The following is a 12,084-nucleotide window of genomic DNA, read 5'->3' on the forward strand; positions in this document are numbered from 1 at the left end:
CTAGCTTCTTCCGGCGATCTGTCTCCTTTTCATATCCTATTACATATTTCCCACACTTCTCTCTTTGACTTCTTTCCTCCATATTTCTATACCTCATTCATCATACCATCTTCTCCTGCAGCTTTCCCTCCTTTCATTTTTTCTATTTCTTCGATCCCAATTCTTCCCTCGTTCATTAGGCATTTCCTTCTTATTCCACCTCCTACTATTCTATTTTTCATCCCTCCTATCGACCCTATAAAATATTCGTTCCATTTATTTATTCTTATCTCCATTCTTATTCCCTTTCCTCTCCCCCTCACTTTCCCAAGAGTTCCCAAACCTTCCTCTCTGTATTCGCTCTTTCCGCTTCGTTTAATGTTCTACCTTTTTCCCGCTCTTTTTTCTTCTCACATAGCTTTTTATATTCGTTCTTATTTTTTCTATACCCTTCCCTTTCTCTTTTCTCTACTTTCCATTTCTTTCCCGACCTCCTTTCATCATCACCACTATCAGCAAGTTATTTGATTCCACCCTATTCTCTACCTCCACTCTTTCTATTCCTCCTCTCATTCTCTCATCATCTATTACATAATGAATCACTGCTCTTCCCCTCTGCCCTATGAATGCGTATTCTCCATTCCCATCCCCTTCTATCCCTCTGTTCATGATCCTTACTTCCACCTCTCCCAACGCTTCTATTAGTTTTCTCCCTCCTCCATTTATCTTTTTATCCCTTGATGTCCTACATCAGTTTAGACTTATTTGTACTTATTAGTTTTACAAAAGTGCTCAATGTTTGTTTTTGTTATATGAAATCATTAAAAATACTTTAAATGAATTTTTTTCATTTCAATTGTTTTGATATTTTTCTTAATATATGACAGAGCACTCCGAGAACACGGTTTAGATACAACAGAAAACGCATTCCCTTAATTCATATTTTTTCTGGGTTACTCTTAACACGATTTCGACAAAACACGATACATATTCCGTGGACACGGTTTCGACGTAACGCAGAACGGATTTCTCTGATTCGTATTAGTTTAGGTTTCCTGTAACACGGTTTCAATACAACACAGAACAAATTAACCGTGCTATTATATTAGTTACATATTATATTAGTTACATACGTTCCATGTTAGATTTAGCTATTCAATAAATTTTTCCTAATTGGCCCTCAGCTTGTACACAAAAATAAACAATTCGGGAAAAGGAAGCTCGATTATTCAAGCCCTGCGACTCGTTCTTATTGTTACCTGCGCCGAATTTAGTCGCTATCTGGGCACGAAGATAGATTCACACGACGATTCGTGAATCACTATTCACGTTCAATGCAGTCTATGTACTTGTATGTAGACTCCAAGAAAGTCACCAGCGACGGACCGTTCGACGATTCACAAAATGCGAATCACAATTCTGTATCGCACGAGAATTGCTGTCAGAAAGCTCTCATTGAATTACATATACGGTCGGTATCCATCAAATGCCAATAGCACTGTGAAACAGGCTTCAAACATAAACGTCTAAACCTATGCGTATTGTTATCGTCATATTTCAACAATACATGCTGGCATCAGCATGCAATCATCACGAATACAATGGAAAAATCGTTGCACTTACTAATATGCATGTAAAACGCCCGTAAGATGGGTCACTTTGTTTGAATTTTAAGTTCCTCCACTTATTTTCGTGTTGGCGTGGCAACAATATGCGTTCATTACTCACGCTCCCATAAATTTAAATGTAGTAGAATTCATTTGCATGCGTGCCGCATGTAGGGAATAGATTCTAAAGGCGGCGGCAGAGTTATAAAAAGATCGTAAAATAATTTAACTCTGAAACATCAGGGCCGTGAAAGGGTGGCTGGAAATAATTTCAAAAATTCCATTAAATTTTTATCTAGGTTTCATTGTGTGTTCTTAAAGATGTGAATGGTAGGCTCCTAGATTGAACTTTATAAATTGCTCCATGTACCATCTGATCCTGTTTACCTCAAATCTTTCTCGATATTTTTGTACCGTGTTTTCAGACTTTAACGGACGTAAAATTCGAGTTCGACAATATTGATTTTTACGCAACGTAGTATACATCCGTTGGTATACCGTCAGAAAAAATGGCTTTGATACACCGCTAGAAAACGGATGCGAGCCGTTAGAAAGCGCACGCTTTCTACAAACATTTTCTTGCTAGATGCGACCTATGAAAACTGCAGTTTTATATTTCTTAACATTATGCCATATAGGTTTTAGCGTTCGAGTTAACTGGGATACTAGTTCCACGACGATCAATTGTTTGAAACGTTAAAGTACTTGTAGTACATGCTCGACACGTAGGTGCAAGTGGTCGTTCGAAGTACAAAACCAGCTTGTATAGTCCGAGTACTTTGTAAATACGGGAAATGAAACATCACCTTTGACAAGTAGTAATCGAATCCCATAGAATGAAACTCTTGTATTGGAATTGACTAGGATTCATGAGCACACATTGAACTTTTGATACCGCTCCTGTGATTGATTGAAACGTATCCGCTTCTTTCAATCCGTATCACATGTTCTGCGTTTTTGTCCTATATGTTCCTACAATTTCCGGAAATTTATTAGTATGTTCATCGTTCAACGATCTACTGGACCTGCTGTAACATTTTTTTTCGCAAAGTTACATTTACAATGTAATCCCACCAATGTAATAAAAAGTAGAAGAGAATGTTCGGAAATTATGACATTCAAAAACCGAATTCTAGATTAAGGGAATAGTTGCTGATAGAAAATACTTTCAGCACTGTCATCAGCTTCCTTTCAAGAATCTTTGTTCCTCTTCTGATAAACGATCGTTTCCTTCGTTTCTTCTTACTCTGCTGAAGTCCATTTACTTTTGGCAACAAAGGACGACTTTTTTCGTCCGAGTTAGAATGTCTCTTCTTTACGGCGATATCACTGTTTTACTACGAACGTAATATTATTAGCTAACAGTAAGGGATCAAAGACTGAATTATTGACTTTTCTTTCATTCATCTCTTCATTCTTCATTCGCTAATGCATACACTGGAAATCACAGCTTAGCTTGCAATTGTAAAAAGCTCGAAACTTGCTGCTGCACGTCACAAGCAGACTGAAATGCTTTTGCAAATCAAACGCCATAAACACGTTTCTCTCCTTAAGTAGCCAAAAGGTCTTTGTACTACAACTGGTAAAATTTTGTCGCTGTCACTGGAGAGATCCCCCTTGGAACCATTTAACCGTTAAACACGTCCTATGACCGAGCTAGCGATGTGTCGAGTGTCAGTGAGACTCACACTGATGCAAGCGAAGCGGGAGATTCTAACTTTCCTCATTTGTAATTCCTTTCTATGATACTTTTATCATCGTATTTGTCTCGTTTTTCTGAACAAAATAACTCCAAACATATAATTACGGTTCTGTAATAATTTTCAGATGTGAAAGTGTAATCGTTGAGCCTAGACTTTTAAATAAAACATTAAACTTTCTTGTTTCGGCTTCTTCGCGAATTAAACTTTCTCGATTACATTTGCCTTGTTTTGCTGATTGAAATCACACCAAACACAATATAATTATAATTATAATTATTTCAGTAATAAACGGTTACAGTTTTTGGTTTCAATTTGTTGCACAATAATTGCAGTTATCCATATCGTGACGGTGTTATTTTAATTAGAAAAACGAGACGAATACATTGGTAAAAGAGAAATACAAAATAAGGAATTTTGATTCTTAAATTTGGAACGCCAAGCTCATGAATCCTTTATCACGTTAAGTGCCAAAAATCAGCCCGAAAAATTCCCACAAAGTTAAAGTAATGTAATGAAACCAGAGAGTCACAATTTATCGTAGTCGATGTTATTTTATAATTGATTAATTGCTTTGCATTCTAAATATAGTGAAACTCAGTTTGTTTGAATTGTAATAAATGAGTGTAATAAAATTGTGAGTAATAAAATGAGTGTAATAGAATTGTAATAAATGAATTGTAATAAATATAAATTTGGAAAACTGATAAAAAATTAGTGTCGCCCACACTCTCAACGTGATTGACGCGGCACCCAACGTGTTAATGTATGCCGAACACCTCGACCTCAGTCGCTCTTCTACAATTGCTCTCCTTCTCTACGTTCGAAGCGTTAGAAAAAATGTGACACCTCTGCCATAACTGGAACTGGGCCGACCCGAAATTGCACCAGTCACGAAAGGAATACCGTACTTTCCAGGAAGATACGTCCGCAATAAAGAAGCACCAAGCACGACTTGCATCGTACTTCCAAAAAGACAAACATCGCGCGAACGAAGTTCCATCGTAAGACCACTTAATTAGCTGCTCGTTCCGCAGTTTTCTTCCGTTTATGTAGCGGCCCGGTCGGCAAAAAGGGCAGGGCCAGGACGGCGACTATATAATTCAATGACTTCATAATTCCGCGTGGAACAACTGAAAGCACTTCGACCGCATAATAGTTTCATAATTGGCGGCAGGCCGCGTTGGAATTTTTCATCGAGTTCCGCGATTCGACCGGCATACGGCAACTCGAACGTCCTCGTTAATTCCATCGAACCGCGGCTGTCAAGGATTTGCCGGCGCGATTACGATCGAAACGGCGGAATAAACGGGGAAGAATCGGTGAATGAATCGCGGCGACAGTCGCGGCCGTAGCCGATCGCTTCTTCGAGGAGGACAACATCGAACATATTTAGGCTGGCCGGTGCTAAATATAAATCAGTCCGTGGCAGGGCCACCAAACGCGAAGCTTCGCCTTCGCCTTCGGAGAGCTTCGCGACGATTCGAATTCGTTTTCCGCCGGCGGTTCGTGCTTTCAGAAGATTCCCCGAAATCCGATCGCGCTCTATTTTTCCGGTTTTCCGGTCGTGTCGGCCCGAGACGTTCGAGAATGCTCGGATAAGGACCGACTGCCCGCCAACCAATCGTTATCTGTAACAAGGTGAGCTTTCGAGAATAACACGCCGGAGCGCAGAGTTTCGTCTAAGATAACAGCAAAATCAAAGGGACAACTTCTCATTTTTCTCGTTTTATTTGCCAGTTTCACGACCGAGGTGTTCAATGACTAACACAAGATCTGTTTGTTTCATAAATTTGTATCTTCACGGTCGATCATCGGCTGCTCCGGACGATGGATCGGTTCCTTTTTACGTTGTTCCGCGCTTTCTGAGACCGGCGTTGGTCGTGCTATCGGATTTAACGCTTTATGTTTCGACGGTTTTCTAATGGTCATCTCAAAATTGAAGATCAACGGTCGAGAATTTCTTCAAACACTGTTCAACGGCGATAACAATTTTGTCCGTAATTCAACAAACTGTTTGGATTAATATTGCGTATTAACTGTTTTCGAAATTATTATTTAAATAGAAGATTATCTAGCTTCTTCTACATGCAGCTCAATCGTACAAAATACTATTACTAGACATTCGGTAAATAAAGTGTTAATATAAATATCCAAGGATTCAAACTCGGCGCTAAACATTGAAATTTCGGTGTAACGTTTATAACTCTGGGTCAAAGTAGGTCAAATATGAGTACCTACCAGAAAGGTTTCCGTTCTCTAAGTGCTGCAAAATGAACGTAATCTCGGATGAATTGAAGCAAAAATCTGTAGTTAGAATTTGTGGCTTGTTTCCTCTTGAAATAATTTAAATGAATCATGCAAATGCAATCAATTTACTACAATTTCAAATGTCGTATGGTCGTTCTATAAATTATTATAAATAATATTATAGTAAAGTGAACCCCTTAACGCACGAATATCTTCATCTGCATATATGTATGCCATTCGCTTTCCTCGTGTTAGAAGATTTTGTGCATGCATAAAAAGTGAAAGTTGGTTTCGTATTCAATATAGTTTATACGGTTCAAAACTAATCTTTGACAATTTGGTGTACTCGTAGCACAACCGGATGTGACCCTAAAGTGGGTGAAAGTAGTAATTAATTTTACATGTTTCTACCTTAATAACATTAAAAAGTGATCTGACGACAACATGTGCATCACAATAACAAGTCTGTGTATTTTCCGAATGAACACGTTTGCTTTGTAGCTACGATATTCCATCACGAACACGCGCTCATGGACAAAAATATCGTCACAGAGAGGCGTTGCATTCTGTAAATATGTGTTATGTAATTCGAAATATCGATTGCCATGGTGATAAATGTGTACTATATGTATATTTAAAATATTTCAACTCAGCATGTATATATCAACAAAGTCAGAGAACATCGAAAATATAATTCATTTTTTCATTTCCGTAAACAATGTCGTTATTACTAAAAGGAATTTAATATACTTCGGGGTGTGTACCGGTCTGAATTTGTTTACTAACATTAAGAGCGAGCTTTCAATTTTCTTCTTCAAAACAATTTTTACACAGAATCGCGTGCACGAGTTTATAATTATTGATTGAACAATTAATATCGTTATGAAAGATATACATCTCGTATTTTCTCCTCCCATTTTTCTTATGTTTCAATTCTCTCTCCAGGGCTCTCTGAGCATAGAACCAGAGATTGATACCGAAATATTTACCGGCACAATATCGGCATGACTTTCGGGTTTGGTTACAATGTTACAATAATCGATCGCACCGTAACAACGCGACTGGTGACCGCGCGCCTCCGCGTTTTTCTTTTATTTTGCCGGTTTGGGCCCCGAATGTATGTAGGCAAAAATATATCGGTATTTTCATACACCGATATGACGTCATGCCGGTATTTCGGTTTCTATAAGGATTATGACGGTATAACGGAAAAATGCCGGTACAATACTGGTATTTCGCATACCAGTATCAGTCTCTGCATAGAACAATGACTCGAAATGACATATTTAATACAATGCAGCAGCGAAGGGACTGCAATTTTAAAAGTTGGATTTTTTAAAAATCATATTCTAAGCCATGAAGGATATACACAGAATCAAATATCAGAAACTAGACAAAAATTTTCATACGTGAAGTTTGAAATGAGGTTTGAAATGGACTGTAATTATGGTCTGTGATATTTGTTAAACAAAGTCACGAATAGCTTAAAGGAACACTCGAAGTATCGAGTACCATTTACAGAAAAGAAACTTTAGAAATGACAGATGATGAAAGAAATGCTTCTTCAAGTGAAAATGAAGTATATTCAGACAAAGAAATATTAACATCACCATGTTATTAAACTTACTTATGTTTATGTAGATGTTGTATGTATATATTGTATACAGGGTGATCCATAATTAAGTTAACACCTGAAAAAGGGCTAATTCTTGAGGTTATTTGAAGTAACTCTTTCCTTAGCGAAAATGCAATTCACGGCTTTATTTACGACTTATTAACGAAAAACATTTGACCAATGAGAGGCGAGCTCGCCTAGCGCACAGTGACCGAGTCAATCAACGGAACTGGGCTTCGATCGTTGGCTCGGCCCCCTTGCGTTAGGCGAGCTCGCCTCTCATTGGTCACTGTTTTTCGTTAATAACTCGTAAACAAAGCCGCGGGTTGCATTTTCGCTAAGAAAAAAATTACTTCAAATAACTTCAGAAATTATCCTTCAGGGTAAACATAATTATGGGACACACTGTGTACAGTCGACTCTCTCACAACACGGTACAGTAAATTCTCCCCAATTCGCGCTCAGATATAACACGCCCTTTTACGACACGGTATTCTTATAACACGATTTTCTTTTTGGCACAGCTCATACCGTTAGCAGGAATTTTTCCATCGCGTCACGGTGTTTGTTAACATAAGCAGAATGTTCATTTTGTACATATAGTCTTGTAGGATCATGGAAAAAAGAGAGGGAGCCCGCTCACGAAACTCGATCCCTGAACCTCTCTTATCGTAGTCGATCGACTTCCTCAAACACCAACAGAGCCTCCTCTTTTGTCCCAATCACCATTCTTGGTGTTGCACTTGGGGGGAGGCTGATCCCCACAGTAATACGTGGCTTGTTCTTACTAAGAACTAATTCAGTACACGGTTACTCGTTCTTAAATTCAGATGTTCTTTTTTTTTAAATTTGTTTATTTAATGTCGCATCTACTTAATAGCAATTAGCGACCACTTGTGGGATAACATTTGTAGGTTACATTGTGTATAGTATAATATACAATAGTTTTGCATTATATTTTACATTATTTTCATAATCTAGGCTTCTTAGGTTACTATATAATATCGCAAAACTATTTGGTTTCTTCTAAGTATAACTTTTGCGGTTCGTTTGTACTCGTCCAAACATTCTTTGATGGTACTGGGCATTTTTACCTTTTTTCTCATATTTTTGTACACTAGACATTCAATTGGGATGTGCTGTAAGCTAAGTGTTACAGTTGTTACAAATTGGTTTGTCTGTTTTAGAGAGTTTAGACTTATTAGTACTTATTAGTTTTACAAAAGTGCTCAATGTCTGTTTTTGTTATATGAAATCATTAAAAATACTTTCAATGAATCTTTTTTAATTTCAATTGTTTTGATATTTTCCTTAATATATGACAGAGCATTCCGAGAACACGGTTTAGATACAACAGAAAACGCATTCCCTTAATTCATATTTTTTCTGGGTTACTCTTAACACGATTTCGACAAAACACGATACATATTCCGTGGACACGGTTTCGACGTAACGCAGAACGGATTTCTCTGATTCGTATTAGTTTAGGTTTCCTGTAACACGGTTTCAATACAACACAGAACAAATTAACCGTGTTGAAGGAGAGCCGACCATATTATATTAGTTACATACGTTCCATGTTAGATTTAGCTATTCAATAAATTTTTCCTAATTGGCCCTCAGCTTGTACACAAAAATAAACAATTCGGGAAAAGGAAGCACGATTATTCGAGCCCTGCGACTCGTTCTTATAGTTACCTGCGCCGAATTTAGTCGCTATCTGGGCACGAAGATAGATTCACACGACGATTCGTGAATCACTATTCACGTTCAATGCAGTCTATGTACTTGTATGTAGACTCCAAGAAAGTCACCAGCGACGGACCGTTCGACGATTCACAAAATGCGAATCACAATTCTGTATCGCACGAGAATTGCTGTCAGAAAGCTCCCATTGAATTACATATACGGTCGGTATCCATCAAATGCCAATAGCACTGTGAAACAGGCTTCAAACATAAACGTCTAAACCTATGCGTATTGTTATCGTCATATTTCAACAATACATGCTGGCATCAGCATGCAGTCATCACGAATACAATGGAAAAATCGTTACACTTACAAATATGCATGTAAATCGCCCGTAAGATGGGTCACTTTGTTTGAATTTTAAGTTCCTCCACTTATTTTCGTGTTGGCGTGGCAACAATATGCGTTCATTACTCACGCTCCCATAAATTTAAATGTAGTAGAATTCATTTGCATGCGTGCCGCATGTAGGGAATAGATTCTAAAGGCGGTGGCGGAGTTATAAAAAGATCGTAAAATAATTTAACTCTGAAACATCAGGGCCGTGAAAGGGTGGCTGGAAATAATTTCAAAAATTCCATTAAATTTTTATTTAGGTTTCATTATGTGTCCTTAAAGATGGATGGTAGGCTCCCAGATTGAACTTTATAAATTGCTCCATATACCATCTGCTTCTGTTTACATCAAATTCTCCATCGTATTTTTGTGCTCTGTTTTAGGAGTTCGACAACATTGATTTTTATGTAATATAGAATACGTCCGATGGTACACCGCTAGAAAACGGATGCGCGCCGTTGGAAAGCGCACGCTTTCTACAAACATGTTCCTGTTAGTTAGGAACTATGTAAACAGCATTTTTATATTTCTTAACATTATACTATGTAGTTTCTTGCCTCCGAGTTAACTGGGACACTAGTTCCACGAGAATCCATTGTTTGAAACATTAAAGTAATTGTAGTACATTCTCGACACGTAGGTGAAAGTGGTCGTTCGAAGTAGAAAACCAGCTTGTATAGTCCTAATACTTTGTAAATACAGGAAATGAAACATTTGCTTTGGCAAGTAGTAATAAAATCCCATAGAATTAAATTCTGTTACAATAATCGATCGCGTAGCGAAACAGCGCAAATAATAATCGCGGCGCTTACGCGGTATTCTTTTGTTTTACCGGTATGAGTCCCTGAATATATGTAATATATATATATATATATATATATATATATAATAATATATTAAAGGACATCAAATTAATGTTGCACATATCGGTGAAAATACTGATATATTTTTATATTTTTATATTATATATATATATATATATATATATATATATATATATATATATATATAATATAACTGATATATTTTTATATTTTTATATTATATATATATATATATATATATATATATATATATATATATATATATATATATATATATATATATAATATAAAAATATATCAGTATTTTCACCGATATGTGCAACATTAATTTGATGTCCTTTAAATGAAATACAAAATCGCGGCTGTCGCGGTTGTGTGACGCAAATGACACGTTAATATTATAATAAAAACATTGACCACGGTTAAAACATGTGCTGCAGATTTTTGTGTAAACATGTCATTCATGTGAGCCATATTTTGAAAAATAATAGTGCTCATCCACTCGAGGAAACACGTATTTTGTACAGACAGTGGTATATAAGAAGCGTTTCGAGTTGTAGTGTTGCATTATATGTATAAATCCCGAGTTTGAAGTAGCATTGCATCAAACTCTAGACAGGAGCAAAATTTTATCGAGCTGCGAATATAGAGATTGTCCAACGTGATTTCGTGCTTTCGCTGATGCTAACAGCGGGATTTCGTCGGAAAAATGGGAGAGTAGTAATTCGCGTAGAAAATTTATGCTCGTAAATTGCAACTCACTGTGGGAATGGTTCCCAACCTCGTGAAAAATTCTACATTTTTCGATCTCGTTAATGAATTTTAATTAACAATGTATATCGTTCGGGGATAATCGGGAATCCTGGATTTATTCCTACATTGTGTATCTATTAATGCAGGAACTAATAATATCGCGTGTATACATCGGTTCTCGGGTATTATTAACGCAGCGGATTGATATTTGTTCGCACTGAACCTGGATCTATCAAATCCCGCGTTCATCAACGTTACCATTCAGGAGTGCGCTCTACAATCGTTTTGTCTTGTTCGTTGCATGGATTTCTACGATTTTCGAAAACGCTGGAAACACGCGCAACAATTTAAAAAATAAAAAAAGAAGAGAAAATTCTTGTTTTCGCGAACAACAAAATACCCAACTGTTGAAAAAACCCGGTGAGATTGATGGAAAGGCGGCGGGATACCACGCGTGACGGTGACTTCGAGTTTTTTCGCCTGTCGATACTGGTCGACACTATTTCCACAGTACCAATACCCCGGTTTTGCTTTTGAATGATCGCTATCTGCGTTGGAGATCTACGATCAATTTTCTAATCTACTGCTGTTCTTTCAGCTCGACAATTGTCAATACATAAACTTTAAATTGTCCTGTGGATTCCCATCTTCGAAAACTGTTTCGTAAAAAGCAGAACAAATAAGAGATTTCTTTCGTGTGCCACAAAATAAAAGAGCAAGAAATTTTGGTTTATAGATGTTTCATAGAATTTTGTAAATTTCATTTCAGCTTAAATGCATCAAGATAAAGAATAACCATTTACGAATATACTGAATTTAATGACAGATTGATTCCATTCTGCTGGCAACAATTTACAGAGATTACTAAATAAAAAGTATTTTAACCCTTTGCACTCGAAGTTTTTTTTGAGTCATATTACCAGCAACTCGAAGCCATTTTAGTGAAAAGATCATATTCACATGTAAGTTCATGATATAAGCATTAAAAGAAAAGTCATCGTTGTATGTTATTATTTTTTTAATTGCTTATGGATACAAACGTCATTTGTCACCAACAGCGAAACATCCTATAACTAATTTTTACGATTTGTTTTTGTTCTTATGTTAAAAACTGAAAATTATTCGCATTGTCTCCGTAGCGGAGCCCTCGAGTTTGAAGACAAATTTTAAATGGCTCCGCTCCGGAGCCCTCGAGTGCAAAGGGTTAATATTTAACATGGACGACGCACACTAGTTTCTGACAATTAATTGAAATTTTCGAATATTTCATT

The 12,084-nt window shown here is 36.9% G+C and overlaps 1 protein-coding gene across 5 annotated transcripts in view; it reads left to right on the forward strand.

Moving 5' to 3' along the window:
* LOC117227501 (glutamate receptor ionotropic, kainate 2) overlaps positions 1 to 12,084 on the forward strand; it is a 259,682-nt gene that overhangs the window by 80,847 nt on the left and 166,751 nt on the right. For 2 of the 5 annotated variants that reach the window (XM_076526763.1, XM_076526767.1), the window contains exon 1: positions 4,720 to 4,927. The exons of the other annotated variants lie outside the window; for them this stretch is intronic. The gene's annotated coding sequence lies outside the window, so the exon portion shown is untranslated. Of the gene's footprint in view, positions 1 to 4,719; positions 4,928 to 12,084 lie in introns of those variants that run through there. 5 annotated transcript variants of the gene reach the window in all.

The sequence above is a fragment of the Megalopta genalis genome, chromosome 16 (assembly GCF_051020955.1).
Source record: "Megalopta genalis isolate 19385.01 chromosome 16, iyMegGena1_principal, whole genome shotgun sequence".
NCBI lineage: Eukaryota > Metazoa > Arthropoda > Insecta > Hymenoptera > Halictidae > Megalopta > Megalopta genalis.